Genomic DNA, 24,050 nt, shown 5'->3' on the forward strand with positions numbered 1-24,050 from the left:
CACTCTTAGGCTTTCAGTGGTTTTCTCCCCAGTTTTAACTGTGCAGTTTCTTTGCTCCCATCCAAGTGTTCGAAAATGTAATAGTGGGTCGATGAGCTCATCACTTTATCCCTGCAGGAAGTCAAGCACTAAAATGTACTCTTTATTTCTCAATAATTTCTCCTTACTACATGCTCCCTTTACATCGTATTTTCTTTTTTTAAAACTCTGCTCAGAATACTTATGCCTTTTGAATCAACAAGATAAAATGACAGATGTTTTTAGCTGATTTTCAGAACAGTTTAAACTTTTTAAAAAAAATATGGATCCAGTCAGCTTAATCTCAAAATAGAAAGATTCAAATGACCGTGGAGAAAAATCAGTGATCTACTTTCACTCCTCTGTAGTTACCTGGTCATGAAATGCTAACAATGACCCAAGAATATTTTCCTGAATATTATGTTTCTATAATGTCATCACCAATATGTTGGTCTTTTTGATCTTTGCTACATGTCAAGGTTTCCTTTGTAAAATGTCAGTCTTCTAAGTAGTTTCTCTAAGACAATTCGTCTCTTTGGTTTCTTTTGGCATGAAATACAGTTAGAGATTTGGCAATCACCCATTTTATTTGATCTATATAGACAATCAAATTAGATGGCCCATGACCTAAAGCTCTCCACTTTGAAATTTTGTCTGCATTGATTAAATGAATCAAGTACACTGTAGTTTCCTTTGAAGACACAGTAGAAAACAGGGTGCCAGCTTCCCTTATAAGAATATTCCTGAATCTACAATCTGCCAGTAGTCTCAACCTTACAATCTGCGTTCATTCTTCAATCTAACAAGGCACAAATATGCACCAGATATACAAGGGCAATGTTTCAGGAAGACAGCTGTCGTGGATTGGAATAAATGAATTTACTATCTCAGATCCTATAGGTTGTAGTTAGGTGGATCCAGCCCACATCTCTGTTGGATGAGAAAAAAACAAAACAAAACAAAGGATAAGTGTTTTAGTGTTTCCTTCTGATGAAGTCTTATATTTGCCTCTAACAATCACCATTTCTCAACTATAATGTCCCAGAATGGATATGCATTATTTTTAAATTTTTTACATTTCCTGATCAAAATAATTAAAACCAGGACTGTGAAAAGATTTAGAAAGTCAAATAAATGCATTTTTAATATACATTATATACACTACTAGAGCTTCCACAAGTAAAAGGGGTGATTCAAACGAAGCACAATAAGGGAGAATGAAATATTTGTATATAAGTCATTGGGGAGGAAAGTTCTTATTTTTAATGGGCCATAATAACATGAGTTTTCTCAAGGGATTACATAGTACAGCTTTCTGCTCATAAGGCTGTTTCTCAATGATCATTATTTCTGCCTAATGACCAGCTCTTAGTTAAGACATTCTAAAGTGAATAATACAGTAGTGTGTTTTTTATATTTTTCATTCAAAATCATTTTTTTATTTTCATGGAAACATTTCTCCTGTTCTTTTTTTTTAATTTTTATTGGCATATAGTTGATTTATAATGTTGTGTTAGTTTCAGGTGTACAGCAAAGTGAATCAGTTATACATGTACATATAACTACTCCTTTTTATCGTAAATTTGCTAGAACTACATTGCAATTCCGTGGCAAATAGAGAAGTAACAGCCCGGACTCGGTTGGATGAACTAAAGCTTCTTATGAAATCAAGATTAAGAAAATGTAAAGTTCTGCGTTGTTCTTTGTTCTTTTATTCTTTTATTTCACCCTTGTCCTTATGCATGGAGTTTCTTCCTCATTGGACATTTCAGTAATGCCGACTCTAGATACCAAATGGAAGTTTTGCTTCTTCACCTGATTTCTTGCTGTGGAATTTCTCATCTCTAGTACGTAGTGGCCTTTCCTCTTTGGTCTCTACCTTCACTGTTATCTTGCTCTGGCATCCTTCTCTCCCTGGAGGGAGGTGAGGCTCAGCTGGAGCAAAAGTGAGTCACCAGGACTTTACTGCCAATACCCCTACTCGGGGGAGGGGATCCTCGGAAGGGGATTTGATACATGTTTGTTTTAAACTTTTGCTGTAATATTCTGGATCCACCCTAACAATCTGATGATGTCAAATAAAAGAGTTTAGTGGAGAAGCTAAAAGGTTGAGCTTCAAGGTCATCAAGATCCACGTCTGAAAACATATTGTGGCATTTTTTGGCTTTGTGGCTTTGAGCAACATATTTCAGCTCTTTTACCTTCAGCCTTCTCTTAAAAGTAAGGCCTTCGGTAGCACCCTTATGGGGCTATGGTCAGGATCAAGTGAGGTAACGTATATAAAAATCTAGACCTACCATGTAGCAAATGCTCCCTATGTGGAATGAAAATTATAAATGAAAACTATCCATGTAAAAAAAAAAGAGAGAGAGTAACTTGGTGAATTCATTGGAAATCACCTCTAATCACCTTTGGCACAAAACCCTGAGAGGGATCTCTTTTAAGAAAACAGGAAGCACCTCAAGCAGAATTTCCTGTGACAGAAGAGCATCCCAACTGTGCCATCAGAAGAACAAGACACTTCGTTTGGCCACTTGAAATACTTCTCAACGTTGAAATAGACAGTTGGCAGTTTTAAAATAAAGTCATCGAAAAAACAGCTTTGAGTTGGTAAGAGGATATTCATTTCCTTAGATAATATGACATGTTTTGCTAAAACTGATATCCATTCACTTGCAAATTTCATTATTGAAAAAGCACACTTAGCTTATTTAATATTACCCCCCAAAAAAGATGCTAATAAAGTTCTATTTTCAGCGTTATCACAGCGGGCCTTTTATGTCTCAAGATACAGGCAAAAGTTGAAATTCAGAAGCACAGATTCTAAACCTAGTAGAGAAATGTAACTAAAGTACAAAGAAAGTACCTCTGAAAAGATTCTCTCTGACCACATTTATTACAAAGACCCCAAAGCTTTCAAAGTCCTTACTTAAGTCAAGTATATATTTTTTGAATTTTATTTTATTCATTTTTTTATACAGCAGGTTCTTGTTAGTCATCAATTTTATACACATCAGTGTACACATGTCAATCCCAATCGCCCAGTTCATCCCACCACGACCCCCACCCACGGCCGCTTTCCCCCCTTGGTGTCCATACGTTTGCTCTCTACATCTGTATCTCAATTTCTGCCCTGCAAACCTGTTCATCTGTACCATTTTTCTAGGTTCCACATATATGCATTAATATACGATGTTTGCTTTTCTCTTTCTGACTTACTTCACTCAGTATGACAGTCTCTAGATCCATCCACGTCTCTACAAATGACACAATTTCGTTCTTTTTTTATGTCTGAGTAATATTCCATTGTATATATGTACCACATCTTCTTTATCCATTCATCTGTCGATGGGCATTTAGGTAGCTTCCATGACTTCGCTATTGTGAAAAATGCTGCAGAGAACACTGGGGTGCATGTATCTTTTTGAATTATGGTTTTCTCTGGGTACATGCCCAGTAGTGGGATTGATGGATCATACAGTAATTCTATTTTTAGTTTTTGAAGGAACCTCCCTACTGTTCTCCATAGTGGCTGTATCAATTTACATTCCCACCAACAGTGCAAGAGGGTTCCCTTTTCTCCACACCCTCTCCAGCATTTGTTGTTTGTAGATTTTCTGATGATGCCCATTCTAACTGGTGTGAGGTGATACCTCATTGTAGATTTGATTTGCATTTCTGTAATAATTAGTGATGTTGAGCAGCTTTTCATGTGCTTTTTGGCCATCTGTATGTCTTCCTTGGAAAAATATCTATTTAGGTCTTCTGCCCATTTTTTGATTGGACTGTTTGTTTTTTTAATATTGAGCTACATGAGCTGTTTATATATTTTGGAGATTAATCCTTTGTCCGTTGAATCGTTTGCAAATACTTTCTCCCATTCTGAGGGTTTCCTTTTTGTCTTGTTTATGGTTTCCTTTGCTGTGCAAAAGCTTTGAAGTTCATTAGGTTCCATTTGTTTATTTTTATTTCCATTACTCTAGGAAGTCGGTCAAAAAAGATCTTGCTGTGATTTATGTCAAAGAGTGTTTTTCCTATGTTTTCCTCTAAGAGTTTTATAATGTCCAGTCTTACATTTAGTTCTCTAATCCATTTTGAGTGTATTTTTGTGTATGGTGTTAGGGAGTGTTCTAATTTCATTCTTTTACATGTAGCTGTCCAGTTTCCCAGCACCACTTATTGAAGAGACTGTCTTTTCTCCATCCTATATCCTTGCCTCGTTTGTCATAGATTAGTTGACCATAGATGGGTGTGTTTATCTCTGGGCTTTCTATCCCATTCCATTGATCTATATTTCTGTTTTTGTGCCAGTACCATATTGTCTTGATTACTGTAGCTTTGTAGTATAGTCTAATGTCAGGGAGTCTAATTCCTCTAGCTCTGTTTTTTTCCTTCAAGACTGCTTTGGCTATTCGGCGTCTTCTGTGTCTCCATACAAATTTTAAGATTTTTTGTTCTAGTTCTGTAAAAAATACATTGGTAATTTGATAGGAATTGCATTGAATCTGTAGATTGCTTTGGGTAGTAGAGTCATTTTCACAATATTGATTCTTCCAATCCAAGAACATGGTATATCTCTCCATCTGTTGGTATCATCTTTAATTTCTTTCATCAGTGTCTTATAGTTTTCTGCATACAGGTCTTTTGTCTCCCTAGGTAGGTTTATTCCTAGGTATTTTATTCTTTTTGTTGCAATGGTAAATGGGAGTGTTTCCTTAATTTCTCTTTCAGATTTTTCATCATTAGTGTATAGGAATGCAAGACATTTCTGTGCATTAATTTTGTATCCTGCATCTTTACCAAATTCATTGATTAGCTCTAGTAGTTTTCTGGTGGCATCGTTAAGATTATCTATGTATAGTATCATGTCATCTGCAAAGAGTGACAGTTTTACTTCTTCTTTTCCAATTTGTATTCCTTTTATTTCTTTTTCTTCTCTGATTGCCATGGCTAGGACTTCCAAAATTATGTTGAATAATACTGGTGAGAGTGGACATCCTTGTCTTGTTCCTGATCTTAAAGGAAATGCTTTCAATTTTTCACCATTGAGAATGATGTTTGCTGTGGCTTTGATGTATTTGGCCTTTATTGTGTAAATAAAGTATATTTATATGTTCAAAAGTGAAAATAAGATCCTCTTGATAAAGCTTGGACTAAATGTTTCATTGAAAATGCATGGAAATGATAAGATGTCTGCTGCATCTCATTTAATAGAAGTAATCAGTTTATACAGAACTCTTCTCTGTATACTGGCAATTACCAAGATAAGGTGGCCCACAGGTGACTTTTCCAGCTTCAGCCATGGATACTGCAGGAGGTGACATTATCCCTTGGGGTTTTCCAAGCTCTGCAGTGTTCTAGCCAGAGCAGGCTTAGGATAGGACATGGTAGCCTCAGCTTCTTGGCTTCTTTACTGACCACATATGTCTCTGCTATGGCTGTACAACTGCAGAAGTTGGTCATAATCAAAAACACTCTCCTCTTCATAGGCTGTCCACCTACAGGAAATGAGTGCCTTTAGGAATCCTTACTGCCATTACAGAAGCAACAAAATTCTTGCCTAGATTCTCAACATAATTCTTTTTTCAAGAGCCATATTTTTTGGGTTAGGCACGAGGTGGGAACAAGCATGAATCTTCATCAATGTCTTGGCTTAACCACTGTATTTTCCCTGGTGTGAGACGCTTCAGGATTCAGAGTCACAGAACACGGCATCCAGATTATACTTAAGACCACTGTCGTTAGGTGCAGGAAAACAAGCTCAGGGCTCCCCCTGATTCTGCATTATGGTGAGTTGTATAATTATTTCATTATATATTCCAATGTAATATTAATAGAACTAAAGTGCACCATAAATGCCATGCGCTTGAATCATCCTGAAACCATCTCCCTCCCCTCATCCCCTGTCCGTGGAAAAATTGTCTTCCACGAAACCGGTCCCTGGTGCCAAAAAGTTGGGGACCGCTGCTATAGCATCTATCAGACCAGAAGCAAGACCTACTGAAACCACATCTGAGTGCAGACAGCTACACTAGATAGTTTTACAGCTCTGTGTTTCTGGAAAACCTCTGCACTTGTGGCAATAGCACAAACAGCCCTATGTTAGTGTAAAAATTTCCCAGTGTTAATCATAGCAGCTCCCAAGTTTTCAATGGAAGCATAAATATGTTTATATTTTTCAGATAGTATGTCTTCTTCAGTTTTGGCTTTGAAAGAATGGTTCTTGACACATGAGTTACAAGTATATATCTTATGAAAGGAGATACAGTTTTCACAGTAACTAAATTTGCCTCTGTCTGTACATCTCAATGATTGCACTTCTAATGATTTGCTGTCACTCAAATCTACCTCATGAATCAAATATGCTTTGCTTTTCACCCCACAGTCATGTGCATGAAGTCTAGATCAGTGCAATCAAAAAAGGGGGTGCCTATTACTTATGTTCGAACTAATAGTATCCCATTCTTAGCAAGTCTTTATAGACTTACATTGTCTATAAAGAAAAGTGCCTATTTGTTTAATGGTTTCAGAGAAGGAACACAGGGGTCCTTTTGGAGACAGTGAGGAAAATTCACCCTAGTATTGTCACATGCCCTGTAATAAGAATGTTTAGCAGCAAAAAATCTCCTGGGACAAGGTGGTTTTAAACATTACCTGCAAGTTCCTTCTTCTTACCTTGCAATTTGATTTTTAAAAGAACCTAAATCTTGGGAACAGGCTATCATATTTGTTGTCAAATCTCTTTTAAAAATTTTTTGTTGTTTTACTTAAAATACATAAATGTCTTATTTAATTAGCATTACCCACTAATGTTAGAAATTTTTCAGTGAATCAACAAGATTACAAAACACCAAATGGAAATGAGAGGAGAAGTAGTCCAAGCTGAGGGAGATATAAGAAGGGGATAGGAGAGAATAAAGGAGGCAACTCTTTTCCTAAGAGTCTGGGTGAAACTGAGCATACTCACATACACTGGACAACATGACTGAGCTTCAGAAATTTAACACAGTAAAAATGTTTTAATTAATGAACACCAGAGAAAAGGGAGAGGAGATTACATTTGTGTGACCTGATGATTGTGATTTCACCATCCTCAGTGGAGGACAAAGCAGATAAATCTCTGGGAAGAACAGCAATTATTTTTTTCCCATTTCGAGGAGGGCAGAAGTATCCCAACCCTATGTGATATTTGCGAGATCCATATGACTCCTAGGCGCTCCTTTCTCTGGTTCCCTCGGAGATGGAGGGAAGCTCCTAGATGGAGCTTTGGGGTTGCAGAGATACTTTTCATATTCCATACCCGGTTGTGGCCATAATGTCACCACCCCACACTGCCATGACACCCAAACAACCAAGCCTAGAGATCGTGGCTTTTCTGGGCTGCAAGAAAAGCCTGGGTGGATTTGGCTTCCAGTTCTGATTAGGAAAGCCTAGTTACAAGCAGAAGGTCTTCATTAAGACCTCAGAGGATCTCCAATCACAGGTAAACCCATGGATCCTCCCAGTTTTTGAGTGACAGATTAGAGTTCTTACTTTTTCCAAATAAGGAAATGTAATTTGCATGAAATTTCCATTATAGAACACAATACTGAAATGCAGTATCAAATTCTATAGCTTTCCTGGTAGAGTAGTACATGTGGCTTTTCTCTCGCTGTGGTCAAGATATCATGCTCTGATGTCCTGACCACGTGCACGTTATTGCCTAAGCTTTTTGACAACCAGAGACTTCCAAAAGAGAAGAGTTCCCATTTATAAAGTGAATTTGAATAAAATGGTCAGGTAGGTGTTTCAGAATGCCTGCTCCTCATTTGTTGACCCTCGGAGACTTTTTTGTTAGTTGGCTGGTTAGCTAGATGGTTAGGGGGTTTTTGCTGCTGCTGTTCAGGATTTTTCAGGTCTCTCTGGAATGTTGTCACCACACAGATACATATTCCTCTATTCTCTCTACTGAATGGATTTCCCTATGCAATGACCAGTGTAGGAGGTCAGCATCACAGGAATAAAGCGGAAAATTGCGATTACCTTTGCTGATGGCTTGACATCATAGAGGAGCCACCTACATCCATTTCACCAAACAGTGGCCCCCTCCTCTACGTAATTTTGATTTTAGAACTAGTCAGAATTCAATCTCCAATATCCTGTCTAACACAGGAAACCCATCTTCTGAATCTCTTCTGCATCTCTGCAGGTGATTCCTATCGCCTGCTCCGGGGCCTCCGCAGGGGACCATTCAGAAACAGAAAAATAAAAATGTCTTCCTGTTACTCTCTTTGGCTGTGAGACGATTTGCTCCCATCTGCCCCCAGGCTCATCTAGCACTCTGACTCAGCTGGAAGCTGCTACCAATCACTGCTGTATTAACTAATTTGCTTTATGGAAATTCATGGCCCTTATTTCTCAAGGGAATGGAAAAACCAGTAGACCTCCTACCAGCTGGGTACTTTCCGTGTAAGCTCCTGCATCTACATAAATTAAGTTCAAATAAATTATTTCCAGGGTTTACAAATTCAATATTGCAAATAGTAGAACCTGGCAGATGTTCTCAGGATCCCCTTGCTACCTGTGAACCAATCATATAACTTCTACGTGGACTGGGGAAAAATAACAACAGTAAGAAAAACTTGGGTTTACATGAAAAACAAGATTACAAGATTTTGCTTGTTTGTTGTTTTAATAAACTCCATCCATTTACCAGTGCGGGTAGGGGGCGGGGAGTAAACCCTGATTACATGATTCCTTTTTCACTTTTATTATGAAATCCTTCCTTCTCCAAGAATGCACTAAATCTTTTCATAACCATTTCACATACCAATTTCAGTAGGAAATTGGGAGATCGATTTGGTTAGTTTTCTTATTGATCCTGAAGATCTTTGAAGCAATTCTGCCAGTTGCTTTCTAACTCGCTGGTTTCTCACTTAGAGACAAGTGAACACTGAGCAATTAAAGACACCATGAGAAAGAAAAAAAAAAAAAAGGCTGCCTTATACTTCCCGCAGAGCTGAGGGAGAAGAGAGGGGAATGCCTGTAACAGCCATGCTATCTCTGACATAAATTGGAAAACCAGAAGTGTTTCCTCTAGCTCTGTTTTTGTGTAGCACACAGATATCTTTGTAAATAATAGGAAATTAATGTTAGGTTGGATCTATAAACTAAGTCAATTTGACTCTGTTATGTTAAAAGAGCATAGTTTCAGCCCGTATCCATATTTCAAAGTATTTGAAATCTAAGAAGTTCATGTCAACATGATATAATATTGGAGACGTCCACATACAAATATTATTTGAATTTGAGTGCCCCTGTTTGAGGAAATGCCTAATGGAAAAACTAAAACATCAATCATACTTTTAGATTGTATTTTATTTCTTGTAAGAATATCCACATACATTTGAAAGATAGTTCTACGTATATTCTCAAACATATTTATTTAGTTCATGGCCTGATAACATGTGACTCCCTAACTGTTAGGAATAGCTCTGCAGCCTCTCGAGGATCAGAGAACCCTGTGATTTTTTAAATGGCTAGTTTGGATGAAGTTTCTGTTATCAATCAGGTACTTTACAGTATAACTACAATATAACCTTTAAAATAGCTATCATTGGCACACACACACCAACACACACCCCATAGCAAAATGAAGCCTTGGAAATTATATGGTAATTGTAATCAAAATAGAAAGCAATTAATAAAATGAAATTTCTCGAAAATGTAGCTCCTTACTTGAAAGTCTAGATTCAATAAACTACTTGTAAACTTAAAATGAAAATTAGAAAATGCTTTCAACTACACATTCTCTATTTAAATCTTAAGTTGAACTTTAAATGATGCTATGGTCTCCACCCAAACCATCAATTTCAATGAAAAGCTTGAATGGTCATCAATTCTGAATCCATAAAATTCAATGCTGCTGTTTATAATTTAATACTCCCACCATAAAAAATTTCTGCTCTATGAATATCAGAATATAAATTCCCATTAATTTAATGAGAAACAAATTAGGAATATTGGCATATATATTTTCCATTATATGTCCCATTAAATGTGAATATATAGCTCATATAAGTGGAATATATATATTTATATAAACTTACCTATATATTTATATTGGCATATAAATTCCCATTAGTTTAATGGGAATTAAAGAAGAAATGCCAGTTTCCACTAACTCATCCTTCCCTTCGTAAAACATTTTCTGAACTTTTCATCTACTGACGTAATTCTGGAAACTTAAAATAACAAGTTTCTTGTTTTCATTTTGTTCTGTTAAATGAAGAAAAGAAACCACTTTGCAAGTGGTGCTTTAAAAGAAAAAAGAAATTGAAAAATCTGCTCTATCAAATGGAGAAAAAAGACAAGTTTAAAAAAAGTCTGAATCAATATTAGGTGCTCTGTCACTTGTTATTAAATTTTTGTAACATTATTGACACATTTTTGCTTTCTAAAGGTAATTTCCATTAGAAAAGAGAAGATGTATGCCATATGTTTTCAATTACATTTGAAATTCAGGTAACTAAAAACATTTAGTTTATAAAGGTAACCATAATGTTTCTGTGGGAAAAATATCATAAAGGAATATGTTTCATTAAATGAGATTCTCTGTAGTTGACTTAGTTCAAATATTTTTAAACAAGTCCTTGCCCACAAACTGCTTTTCTCCCCAGCAATAGAAATGGTAGCAGAATTGTTACTTCCTGTTTCTATAGCTTAAAGTCAAACCTAACATAAGCAATCAACTCAATGCATGGCTCCCATCCAGGGTCTGAGAGAAGAGCAGAATTGATCATTTTCCTTGAAAGTATTGGGAGTAAAAGAAAAGAAACAGATCTGCTGTTCTGCCTATGGATTCAGCTTTCCTGCAGCAATTAATTGTCTAAAGAGCAAGTAGAAGAAATGCCAACTAGTAACATAAAAAGACAGTCTAGAATAGTTCATGTTTTACAGATTTTTGTATCCAAGTAATGAAACCATAACCACATCTTTTGAAACATACCATGAAATCCATAAATTTAACAATGAATACAACATGCTTCCTGTATTTATTTTTCAGATCTTCCTCCCGTATCTGTCTTCATCACAATAAGACAAAAGTATTGCCTGGTATCTGTACTTCACCTATGTGCCCCTGCCAGGAAAATAGAGAGATATAAATATATTGTTGGTTACGGTAACACACACAAGAGAACGTTTTAAAAATATACAGCATTCTTTTCATTTTGATGGTCTGGTAGTTTTTCTTTAGCTTTTTGTTTATGTTTTGGTTTTAATTAGTGTGTTAGTCCCATCAGAATGTCCTTTTCACTGTTGAAAAACAAATATTTTCACTTGCAGTAAAGACCAAGCTATCATTTAATGCACATTTCCGAGTAGGATAGGATGATCAGCTGTAGCCTTCAAAAGAATGATGTGTCACATCACAATGGTCTCATATGCAGATCAAAATGTTGACCCGTACATCAAACAGTGAGCATATCGCTAAATTAATTTTACATTATTCCTATCTGACAGTTTAAGATAGTTGTGTGTAAAAACATAAACTTCTGCATTGTATTACTCTTGTGACGGAATATATATATACATTTTGGTCTATATTGTGAATTTTTTGCATGTAATGTGTGATGATATATATGACCAATAAAGAAAACCTGATAATAACAGAAATCTAGAATTTCCTCTTGTCTTTCTCATTCACACATAATAACTGGCCTGTTGAAAAAGAATATTCTCCAGGTAAATGTTCCAATGTACGTAAAGAGGCTAAGAATCAGACCAACAGATGACTTTGATACTGAATAGGCACTTAGAAATGAATGAAAGAAGTGGGCTTTTTCTCTTCACGAATTGCTTCTATTTTTAGAACTAAAGTGTCCCTAATCTTAACTTCATGACTCCTTCAGCTAGAACTGCCAACCGAACTGTACAAAGAGAAGAAACCCTCTGCTGTAAAGTCCATAGCTGAAAATAAACAAAGTTTCATTTACTTCTAGCCCATTCTTTGAAATGAATTCAACGTCTTAAGCAATGAAATTCTTTACAAGAAACAAGAAGTTCAACGGGGTGAAATTTAAAGCATACTTTAATTTGTTAGGTATGATCTTTTGCATGTAGAAGCAATCTTGACATGAAAACACTTTATGGTAAGAAAAAAGTATTTCAAAATAACATTGGATCACTCCAGATTATATATTAAAAAAGAGTTGTAGGGCTTCCCTGGTGGCGCAGTGGTTGAGAGTCCGCCTGCCGATGCAGGGGACATGGGTTCGTGCCCCGGTCTGGGAAGATCCCACATGCCGCGGAGCGGCTGGGCCCGTGGGCCATGGCCGCTGAGCCTGCGCGTCCAGAGCCTGTGCTCCGTAACGGGAGAGGCCACAACGGTGAGAGGCCCACGTACCGCAAAAATTAAAAATAAAATAAAATAAAATAAAGAGTTGTAAACCTGAACATTTTGCAAAGAAAAACCCATGTCCAAATCCCAATATGTGCAAACATCTTCTCTGCATAGCATGACCAGATGCAACTTCTTCATTCACAACTCTGGTCTCTGCTGAACACCTCTGAATGGTGTTCTATTACCTAACGATTAAAGTCCAATCCCTTTGCACAACATCCAAGGGACTCCATACTTTGTGTGAATATACCACAATTCATTCATCCATTCACTTATTGATGGACAGTCAGGTTGTTTCCAGTCTGAGACTATCATAAACAATACTAATATATACACATCTCTGGTGCACATATATCAATATATGCGTTTCTCCTGGGTGCGTACCTGGGGATGGAATTATTTGGTAAATGAATACCAAATGGTTTTCTCAGGTGACTTCACAAATTTACTCTCCCTCAAGCAGCGTGTGAGAGAGTTCCACTGCTACACAACCTTGCCAATGTTTCATTTTGTCAGTTTTTAACAAAGGTATTTATTAATTTATTTATATGTATTAAATGAAAAAGGAACAGTAGGCACAGTATTCATTGCTGTTTCCATATGGACATCCAATTGGTCCACCACCACTGACTGAAAAGACTATTTCCCCTCTGCACTGCAGCATACCTATGCTGTAATTCAGGTAACCTTATATGTGTGGGTCTGTTTATGTTTACTCTGGGCCATTGGTCTATTTTAGATACCATAACTTTACAATGATTCTTGATTATCTAATAGCATATGGCCTCCTTTGTTCTTCATCCTCAAGATTGACTTTGCTATTCTTGGCCCTTTAAGTTCCCATACAAATTTTTTAGACAGCTTGTTGATTTCTACAGAAAAGGCCAAAGGCATTTTGATTAATATAAAGTGTTGCCTACTGGAAATGGCTTATGACTGGGGCATAGGGTTTGAGAGCTGAATGATGGAAGAAGCTTTAACTTTGGCTAAAGCCAAATTTTAAGGGATTTGGATGTTATTTAAGAAATGTATACTTTATTAAGTCAGATGATTAGATTGGCATTTTTGAAAGATCACCAGGAAGCAGCATCCATAGCCAACTCCATCCACCAAAATTCCCAGACGCCTACCTTGAAAGTAGGGTTATGTTCATACCCAGGTGCTGAGAACCCGAAAGCAGAGAAGTTGTTTCATGCCTAGTGGTGGCGGGGGAATGTCGTCCCCTTTTAGAGTAAGCACAGCCAGCAATGTGCTCCTTTCCAATGTGCCAACATTCAGTCCAAATTTTGGTCTGAGAGGCAGGAGAGGCAGGCTACCCTCTCTGAACCACTTTATATCTGCAGGGAAGACATGGAGTTCTCTGGGATGTTGAGATGATGAGAGCAAATACAATGGCTCTGGTACTTCAGCTGTGCCCAAATTACCCATCCTCTTCTCCACCCATCCCTTCCCCTTCACCTAACTCCCAGACTGAGGCAGGGAACATTCTCAGCACTAAAAGGGCTGGACATAAGACATCCAGAAGCCACATTGTTTGCAGTAAAATGCACACAAAACAGCAACTCGTTAAAAGATATTCAACCATGACTCAGGTTTCTTCCCCTCCAACTTATTGACCCAGATAGCAGGAGCGGTCAGGCAGTCCTACAAAAGTACAGACAGTTCTCTTCCAGAAACTGCCTGGCTGAGCAGCTCATTTAAAAATTCGTACGCATTTTTAGGACAAGAGTCAAAGGAAAACACTCTTTGAGAAGAGGAAATGGGAATAGTAGCTAAACCACTTATCAAAAATAGATGGCAGGAACTATCTATCTAAATTAAATTTCATGTTGAAAAGAAGACCTCTGAGCTCTTCTTTATTTCCCACCCATCCCCTACGGGATCATGGGACTTCCAGGGGCAGTTTGATGGCAGACTGAACCTTAGATCATTTCTTTAGGTCAAATCTGTACTCCACCTCTTGACAAAGCTTTGTTCACTGTGTGTATCATGGAATTGATTGTAGATGTCTTTTGCAAAACCAAAATAGACCATAATAACTAGAAGTCTATGAGAACAGATGTTTTCCCTTATCAAGTCTGTGTATCCATCCTAAGGGATATTGATAGCCTGAATCTTTGTCCGAATCTAAGGGAAACTTTAGTTCTCTTGTAATTTCTGTCTTCTCCCCTGACATGTGCAAATTTTCCACGTTAGAGCAGTTACCTGATGAATTTAATCCACCTCCATTTCTGTGAGTCGGACCGACAGACACACAGACGGACACCCGAGGGCCACTTGTAACCCTGACGGAAAGAGCTGCACTTACCCATTTCTCTTTCTTGCTACTTTTTGTTGTTTGTTTCTTTGTGTTGACTTTGTCCCTGGCATAATTTTCCACTCTAAGTCAAACAAGACTCCTACATATTGTGTATGTTTAAAACGACAGAACTATTGCTTCTTCATTTGGGAAAAAAAAAAAAAAGATTCAATCTTTTATCACACACCCTTTTCAAACAAACGTCACAGATCTCTCCATGGCACGATCGCTATTTTGGGTACCATCACCAGCTCTCGGCATCGTCCGACCAGCCGGCAGCCCAGTGATGCTGCGGTTCGCCCCCCTCAAGCCAGGAGCAGCGGCTGGGATGGAGCAGAAGCTGCCTGTTAACGCCAGAGCCTTGGAAGCAGGAGCCCTCCGTCCGGGTTAGCACTGGAATCACCCAGCTTTGCAACGGGAAATGCTCCTCAACCTTTTAGAACCGAGTCAGGTACTAAGGCTGACGTCCCTCCTACAACAAATAAAAGTGAGACGAAAGGAAACAAAAGGTGAGAGAAGGAGAAATAGGAGGCCCGCACGGCCTCAGCCCACGCTCCTCCGGAAGAAAGCCACTCACTTTTCCAGAGGGTTCTGCGGGTCAGAGCTGAGCGGCATGCAAACAGAAAGAGGGCTTTGGCCTTACTGTGAATTTTTAAATGTCATCGTCATAACATTATTTATTTACGGGTAGTTATTTTGGTATTTAATTTTTTGTTTAAAGAGAGGAAAAACCCCTGTGTTTTCCTAGTGGAATGAGACGGCTCAGAATGGTAGATTTAGGCAATTTAAAAACATTTATTAGTTCCCTAAAGACCAAATATGATAAATCTTCTAAGCATTGTGTGCCAGTCCACGGTATGGAGCTGTCACAATGTTATTACAGATAATGCATATTAAAAATTATGACATTTAGGGCTTCCCTGGTGGCGCAGTGGTTGGGAGTCCGCCTGCCGATGCAGGGGACGCGGGTTCGTGCCCCGGTCCGGGAAGATCCCATGTGCCGCAGAGCGGCTGGGCCCGTGAGCCATGACCGCTGGGCCTGCGTGTCCGGAGCCTGTGCTCCTCAAAGGGTGAGGCCACAACAGTGAGAGGCCCGCGTACGCCCCAAAAAAGAAACAAGGCAAAAGGCTCAAAATGGAGTCGCTTGTGCTAAGCCACATATCACCCAACCAAGACTGAAATACAGATTCTGCTCTCCCAGAAATGGAATCTTAAACCAGTCACTTAGGAATCACCTGATCAGCATTAATAGGTAATCTCCCTGACAAATCCCCACTCTCCCCTGTAAGGAAGGTAACCTTGCAATAACCAACCCACTTTTCTGCCTAGTACAACTTACTTGTCCTGCTCCCCTCTGCCTACAACATCTCTTGTCTTGTATAGCTCTTTGGAGCTCCTCTCTGTATGCTAGGTTGGATGCTGCCCGACTCATGTATTCAGCTGAATTTTGGTTTTGAACTCTCTGAAGACCCAGAAGTCAGTGCCAAGACCCATCTCGCTACTGAAAGGCCCTGGAATTCTTGAACAACATATAGTATTCATCGTGTCCAGCTATCATCAGGCATAGTGCCGAGTGCTAGAAAGAGAGGCATAAAAAGACTGCATCTTCTCCTTCAAGGGGCTCAGATCCCAGTGTAAAAGTAAATTAAAGCAGTAATGGTAATGTAATGGTGTAGTAATTAAAATTCTGAGCTTTTGAGTCACTGACCAGGTTTAACCCCTCACCCCTTCTACTCACTAGCATTTTCTTAACCTCCCTGAGCCTGTTTCTGCCAGGGCAAAATCATTAGTAACTGACAGGATTAAATTAGATGATATGCAGAAAGTTTTCAGTAAAAAAAAAAAAAGTGACAGTTATGTGGCTTTTGATAGTGTTCATATTTTAGAGTGCCTTCGTATAGAAGTGATTCTTATCCCATTTATTCATTTAAATCGTCTGATTGTTTTCAAATAAAAACTACCAATGCCTGGGCCCTGCTCCAGATGAATTATATCTGTTAAGTGTCTGGAGGTGGGGCCTGGTCACCAGGACACTTTAGAAGTCCCCAGGTAATTCTCACACGCATGTCTTCCAGGCTGAACACACGGAAGATACCTTTGGGAGCTTTGCCCATGTGCTTGGAGGGCAGGGAGACAGCGAAGGTGGGCATCCCAGAATTGATGAGTCCTGCCTTGTGCAGCAAGTATCAGAATCCCGCAGAAAAGATGGGAAACATATCAGATGTGTAACAGACATTGGAGAGATCACGAGCAAGGTTATATTTCTCCCTTAGGGGACATAAAAATGTGTCCCCTTCATGGTACATCTCAAAGTCATTGAGTTCTCCCCTTGCAATCTCTTGCCTCTGACTTTTCTTCCAACTAGGAGCAAACTACAAACCAGAAAATACACAGAGTTCAGCAGCTGCAACGGGAAAGGACAGCAATCAATAACAGTGGCCCCTTGAGCAGTTCCCTGTCCATCTTCGCTCTGACCATGTTCCCTCTCTCTCATCTGGTCACTGGAGTGTCAGAAAGAGCCCCTAAAGTGGAGGGCGGGGTATACACTGGGAACATGCTTTTTATTTATTTATTTAGTTAGTTAGTTAGTTATTTACATCTTTATTGGGGTATAATTGCTTTACAATGGTGTGTTAGTTGCTGCTATATAACAAAGTGAATCAGCTATACATATACATATATCCCCATATCCCCTCCCTCTTGCGTCTCCCTCCCACCCTCCCTATCCCACCCCTCTAGGTAGTCACAAAGACCAAGCTGATCTCCCCGTGCTATGCGGCTGCTTCCCACTAGCTATCTGTTTTACATTTGGTAGCGTACATGCGTCGATGCTACTCTCTCACTTCTTCCCAGCTTACCCTTCCCCCTCCCCGTGTCGGAGCACGCTTTTTAGTTTAGAATTGTCCTGAAGGAAAGAAGAGGTGTCATCATGGCTGCAGCTGTGTCTAACACAGCCATCAGTCTGTAGTAGGCTAATACATTTTCAGAGAAGCAGTCAGAGTAGAAAACACTGAAGGACCCCGGCTAAGTGTGGGTAGCCACTTACATCAGCTCCTAACGCCTAGCTTGCTAGAAATTTAATCAAAAGCTTTTCATTTTCTCCAGTGTATATAAAATGAAAAACATGACGTGCAGACTGAAACGGCCACAGCAACAAGGAACCCTGATCCCACGTGTTACATTTCCCGGTAAGGATATCTCTTGGCCAAAGTCACACGTGAACCGGTCCTAACCTGCAGGAAGTTGGAGAAACCAGTGTGCAGACTCCAGTAACGACACTCCAGCTCTCAAAGAAAACCAGCACAAGGGGCCTGAAACATTGATATGCAAGTCACTCTCGGGCTATGAGTCAGTTTCTTCTTGAAGCAATTAGCAGTTACCAGCATTTAGTCAGTGAGCAGGGCTCAGGCAGACAGACACTGACAGTCTGTCATTATCTCAACAAAAGAACCACAGCTTTTATCCTCCCCAGAGGAAGTAAGATTTTTAAGAACTCCAACTTTCCATCTCACACTCTTCCCAGACCTATGATTTATTTCATCATCAACCTTAAAAATAAAGTTCAGCCATTTATTTATGAGGGGCTGCTCACAAAAGGGCCTCCCGAGAATCACATTCAGCCTCAGAAAACTCTAAAAAACTACTGGACACAGAAACAGAGGTTTAATAGGTCAACTCCCGGGGGGCGCCATCTCTACCTTCACCCCAATTGACTACAGTCTGGGAAAGGGCACCCTTTCTTCAAACTTCCTGCAGACGGCTTCCCTTTCATTACACCCTAATCACTCAGCTGCTGTGCTGGTGTGGTCAAAGCAGTCGTTATTTGTCACATTCTGATTATAGGCCAATATTAGACCCTGTAGAAGCACGAATGAACAAATGAGCCATTCATGCTCTCAGCTCTTGAATAGCGGAACCTACGGTTTTGTCGGAGCTTCAGTAATGGAGCCAAAGTCAAACTGGAGTCACACTAAATCCACCTCCAGCTACAGCTTAGTGGGCATCAATTGGCCGACTCATCCGTCTACTTGGTTGCTTAGGGCTTCTTCTGAGATGGATGCTCTCTGATGGGTATGAACATTCAATACGAAGATCAGGTTCTCACATCTTGTGCCCTGTCCCATGGGTAGATCCTCAAGCTTCTCCCCCAGGCCTCTTTGTCCTCAGTGTCACTTGGGCCACCCCTCTCTCCACGCAAACTGGATAACCAGTCGCACTGCCTGAAGCTCTGACTCCTCGGTGGTTTGCTGCTCACCACCGGCTTTCAGAGTCACCCATAAGTGAGATGGTAGGGCAGCTGACAGTTCATTTTTGGCTTGAAGTAACATATAAAGTCCACCCACCAATTACCTAGGTTCAGGCATTTTCCTCTTCTGTCTGACAATGAAAACTTCCCATGGGGTCAATGTTACACTAAGGGAGATGACTGTGCGACAGTGACAGGTGGCCGAGATGTCCGATTCACCTGTTTATGCCATTTCCTTGTGCCCTCTCGAGCTGCTTAAGCCCAGCCTTGGATGTGCCTCTTCCATTTTACGATAAATTACTTCTGGGCCACCCTGAAGTTATGTCTAACAGTTACTCACCTCTTGATGGTTAGTTCTGGCTGCAAAGCCAGCAGATACGCCATGGCGGGACCTTGGTCCAGAATCCTAGGGATCTGTGCCATGACTCTCATGTGGAAAGCTGTCATAGACTCCACATTATTTCTTTCTGTGTTGTATAAATCTCTACTACCATAGGAGCTGCCAAGTCGTATAGCCCAAGCAAGAGAAGGACTACTTGCACCACAGCCTATTCTCACTGTAGAGCCCATTCTTGTTCTGGGCTCTGAAAGCTTCCCCTGTCACTCAGTGGATAAAGTCAGAACAATCCTCCCAATTACAGGATGTGTTGCCTTCAAAACTTGAACAGTCTCACCAAGCATATAACGCTTCTTTCTTATTGGTAGTAGTCTAAGGTATGATAAGTTACCCTTTGCTTGAGATGTCCTGGTTTTCCCCAAGCAATTGGACCCCTAGATATTTCATGTATTTAAAAAGATAATGAATCTTTGTAGGGTTTATCTATCACGCTCTGGAGTTCCTGTGTCAAATCATAGCCTCTGAAGCACCTGCCACTTCTTGTTCATCAAGTTTTTATTGTTTATTACATGATGTCATCGATATGGTAAATCAATGTGATTTTCTGTGGAATGTTCCAATGGTCTGGTTCCATTTTAACTATTTTGTGACAATAGCAAGAGAATAAACATAGACCTGGGGCAAGACCATAAACATGTATCGTCATCCATCTCCTATAAATGTAAAATGAAGGATATTGAAGAGAATCCCCTTACCCAGCCAAGGTCTATGTACTTGAGGCTGTAATCTGCTCTAGTAAAGGGACCACATCCAACACCGCAGCTACAGTTGGGGTTATAACTTGGTTAAGTTTGCAAGGATCCACGATAATTTGCCATGATTCATCTTGGTTTTTCAGGAGACAAACTTGTAAATTGAATAGGTATGAGTGGGAACCACTTATTCCTGTACCTTCAAGTCTTTTAGGGTGGCACCAGTCTCTGCCATTCCCCTTGGATGCAATGTTGATTTTCATTTACTATCTTTCCTGAAGAAAGCAGCTTCAGGGACTTCTATTTGGCCTTTTATTTTTTACTACAGTAGCTATTACTGGTCAAAGAACTGACATGAGAAGTCTTCCAGCTGCTAAGCATGGCATTTCCAATTGTGCATTTAGAAATAAGAGGGAGTTCCCTGGTGGTCCAGTGGTTAAGACTCTGCGCTTCTACTGCAAGGGGTGTGGGTTCAATCCCAGGTCAGGGAGGTAAGATCCCACATGTCACATGGTGTGGCCAAAAATTGTTTTAAAAGAAAGAAGAAAGAAAGAAAGAAAGAACGAGAGAGAGAGAGAGAGAGAGAGAGAGAGAGAGAGAGAGAGAAAGAAAGAAAGAAAGAAAGAAAGAAAGAAAGAAAGAAAGAAAGAAAGAAATTAGAGGACATAGGCTATTTATCACTTGGCGTGTATATGCCCCGCCCCTCCCGTAACTCATTGGCCATATTATTTGGGGGTGGTTCCTGAGAATTTGTACCCTGTATCCAATTTCCCTTGAAGGTATTTCTACATGTTGTTGGCTTCCCATGTATTTTTGTCTCTGGGGTACCATTTTCTATTAGCAGTCTCCAAAGATCCGTACGGCCAGCAGCAGACCCAGGCTGTCACTATGTCCATTACAGTAATTCTGACTACACTGCTTGTGATTCTCAAGTGCTGCCATCTGGCCTCGGCGGTCATTGGCCACGGCCACCCTGGCTGAGAATGAGGGACATGCATGACGTCCTGGCTAAGTGGCTCTCACTTAGCTGAGGACGGTTTTCTGGAAATGGGGGATGCAGTTAAGTGCAAATCCTGAGGCATGAAAGCTCTGGCCAAGTGAAGGGGTCTGGGCGGGCATCCACGGTGTCCACGACAACAACCTTTGGTGCTAGGATAAGAACTGGCAAAACAGCCAGGCACCCTGCTTGCCTAGGAATTTTGTCCCTTCCCCACACCACCTGCTCTGGACAGAACTGCCGACACACACTCAGCAGAGACTTCGGTGTAGGCAGAGTGCGTATGGCTTCCTAAACCACGAGACCAGATAAACAAGCAGACCAGCATCCAGGAATTACCTGTAAAGACAGGCTGTTTGGGTGTTTTAAGAGAAAAGGAAAATACAATACTCGGATTGTGATTTATGAGGACCAGGGCCTATCGAAATTCTATGCCTGTCAGTACATTTGAACACCATCACGCTCTCACAAGAGTCTCTGCGACTCTTTCATGGGAGAGGAAGCTGGGACGCGTCCAGAGCCCTCAGCCAGTCTGACATGGCACAGAGCAGCTCGTGAACTTATTTGAGGCCTGAATCATCCTCTGCCTTATGACACTCAGTTCTCAAAAGTGACATTCTAATGCTTTGCCTTTAAATGCAGGCATTATTAAAACCTGATCTGATGGTGAAACTACCGTACCTGTCAAACCTGTGTATGTGTGACTTTAAAACCTAGAAAATTTTTCCCCTTTCTCCTCGTAAAGATGGAATTACTTTCCCTGCGGTGAACATACTTTGATGAAACCAAATTCAAGCCACGTGGTATGACAAAGGATTTCATGCTTGTCATGAAAATTTAGACGTCCTGGAATTTCTGGAAGAAATTGATGGTTCAGGGGGACTAAGCAGGATATTTGAAATGGAGGTTTACAGTCAGCAGAAGGATGACCATGAATCACTGGGCCTGAGTCTATGTTACAAAGGGGAATAAGGGTTGCAGGTTGTATTCAGGTTGCTAAAGCAGAGAAGGAACCTGTTGCTACATTATCCAGGTGGGCCCAATGTAATCGTAGGGTCCTTAAAAGAGTCAGTCTGGTATATACACTACCAAACGTAAGGTAGATAGCTAGTGGGAAGCAGCCGCATAGCACAGGGAGATCAGCTCGGTGCTTTGTGACCACCTAGAGGGGAGGGTGGGAGGGAGGGAGACGCAAGAGGGAAGAGATACGGGGATATATATATATGTATAACTGATTCACTTCGTTATAAAGCAGAAACTAACACACCATTGTAAAGCAATTATACTCCAAAAAAGATGTTTAAAAAAAAAAAAGGGTCAGTCCGGGGAAGGTGTGACTAGAGAGAAAAGGTATAGGGAGATACCTTGCTGCCTTTGAAGATGGAGAAAGAGGCAAAGAATGTGGGTGACCTGGAGAGGGCAAGGAAATGGATTCTTCCTTGGAGGTTCCCGAAGGAACACAGTTCTGACCACACCTTGATTTTAGCTCAAGGAAACCGGTGTCAGACTTCTGAATCCACAACTGGAAGAAAACACAATTTTCAAGCTACTGCATTTGTGATGATTTGGTACAGCAGCAATGGAGACTAATGCAAGATTGTTCTAGAAATCAAGAACGTACTGTATCAATGCCTTTTGCTAATCTCTTTGGTCTAGAATAATTTTTACTGCTTCCGTGTGGGAGCCTGGACAGATTTGGTGGTGGCAGATGGAGGAAAAAGAGGATGGGCCTCAGCATGTAAAGTGAAAATTTGGAGAGAGAGAGGAAACAAAATAACACTTTGTGTAGACAGCAAACAAGGAGGTGTGAATCAAGTTCAGTGCAGGCTAACTTCCTCTCATCAGTGGATCCAGAATAAAGGCAATTTATTATGCTACTTCAATATTTTCTTTGTTCCTTTTTCACAGAGATATCTTATGTATTTTAAGGAACTTATGTGTTACTGGTTGTAACTTTTATAATCTTCAAATTTTTAAGATTCTCTAAACAAAATGTGGGTGCCTAGTAACGAGTCAAATTGTGTGCACCGACAATTGTGAAAAATATAAATATCTCGGTACGAAGAAATCTGTAAGCTGAAGACCATTGGAGGAGGCCACATCAGTTGTTGTGGAAACAGATTTCCCAACATAATTAAATCTTTCATTTAATAATGAAAACATTGGGCTTCCCTGGTGGCGCAGTGGTTAAGAGTCCGCCTGCCGATGCAGAGGACACGGGTTCGAGCCCTGGTCTGGGAAGATCCCACATGCCGCAGAGCAACCAGCCCCGTGAGTCACAATTACTGAGCCTGCGCGTCTGGAGCCTGTGCTCCGCAATGGGAGAGGCCACGATAGTGAGAGGCCCGCGCACTGCGATGAGGAGTGGCCCCCACTTGCCGCAATTAGGGAAAGCCCTCGCAGAGAAACGAAGAGCCAACACAGCCAAAAATAAATAAATAAATAAAAAATTAAAAAAAAAAAACAAAACATCGATCGTCTCGAATCAATTATTTTGCGGCTGCCACCAGAGGGCGCTATAACCCTTTGTAGACGATAAAAGCCCAGCCATGCCCCACTTCCCAAGGAGTTTTTATTTTGAGGAAGCAACATTGCAGGGCAGAAAACGAACACCACTGGGACATTTCCAATGTTTTCCAGGTCATTTTACTAGATCTATTTTCTCCTGTTTTTATTTTTATCTTACAAGTCATCCTCAAACACACAGAGCAGGAGAAATGAGTCATGCCTCTTTTTTCAGTTCAGTCAAAGAGGGTAGAAGACAGAACAAAGTACAATGAGATTGAAGGTATCATTCCTACATTAACATCTTGCCCCCAAACACCATGCAGTGCAAAACGTCACATCCCCATCATGCAAGGGCGTTAAAATGGTGGTTTAAAATCCTGGGCTTAAACGTAAAATAGGTAGCTAGTGGGAAGCAGCCCGCATAGCACAGGGAGATCAGCTCCGGGCTTTGTGACCGCCTAGGGGGTGGGCTAGGGAGGGTGGGAGGGAGGGAGACGCAAGAGGGAAAAGA

The 24,050-nt window shown here is 40.3% G+C and overlaps 1 protein-coding gene across 1 annotated transcript in view; it reads left to right on the forward strand.

The window, feature by feature from the left end:
- OPRM1 (opioid receptor mu 1) overlaps positions 1-24,050 on the forward strand; it is a 155,503-nt gene that overhangs the window by 53,414 nt on the left and 78,039 nt on the right. The window lies entirely within an intron of this gene.

Source organism: Neophocaena asiaeorientalis, unplaced genomic scaffold (assembly GCF_003031525.2).
Source record: "Neophocaena asiaeorientalis asiaeorientalis breed wild unplaced genomic scaffold, Neophocaena_asiaeorientalis_V1.1 scaffold123, whole genome shotgun sequence".
NCBI classification, from domain to species: domain Eukaryota; kingdom Metazoa; phylum Chordata; class Mammalia; order Artiodactyla; family Phocoenidae; genus Neophocaena; species Neophocaena asiaeorientalis.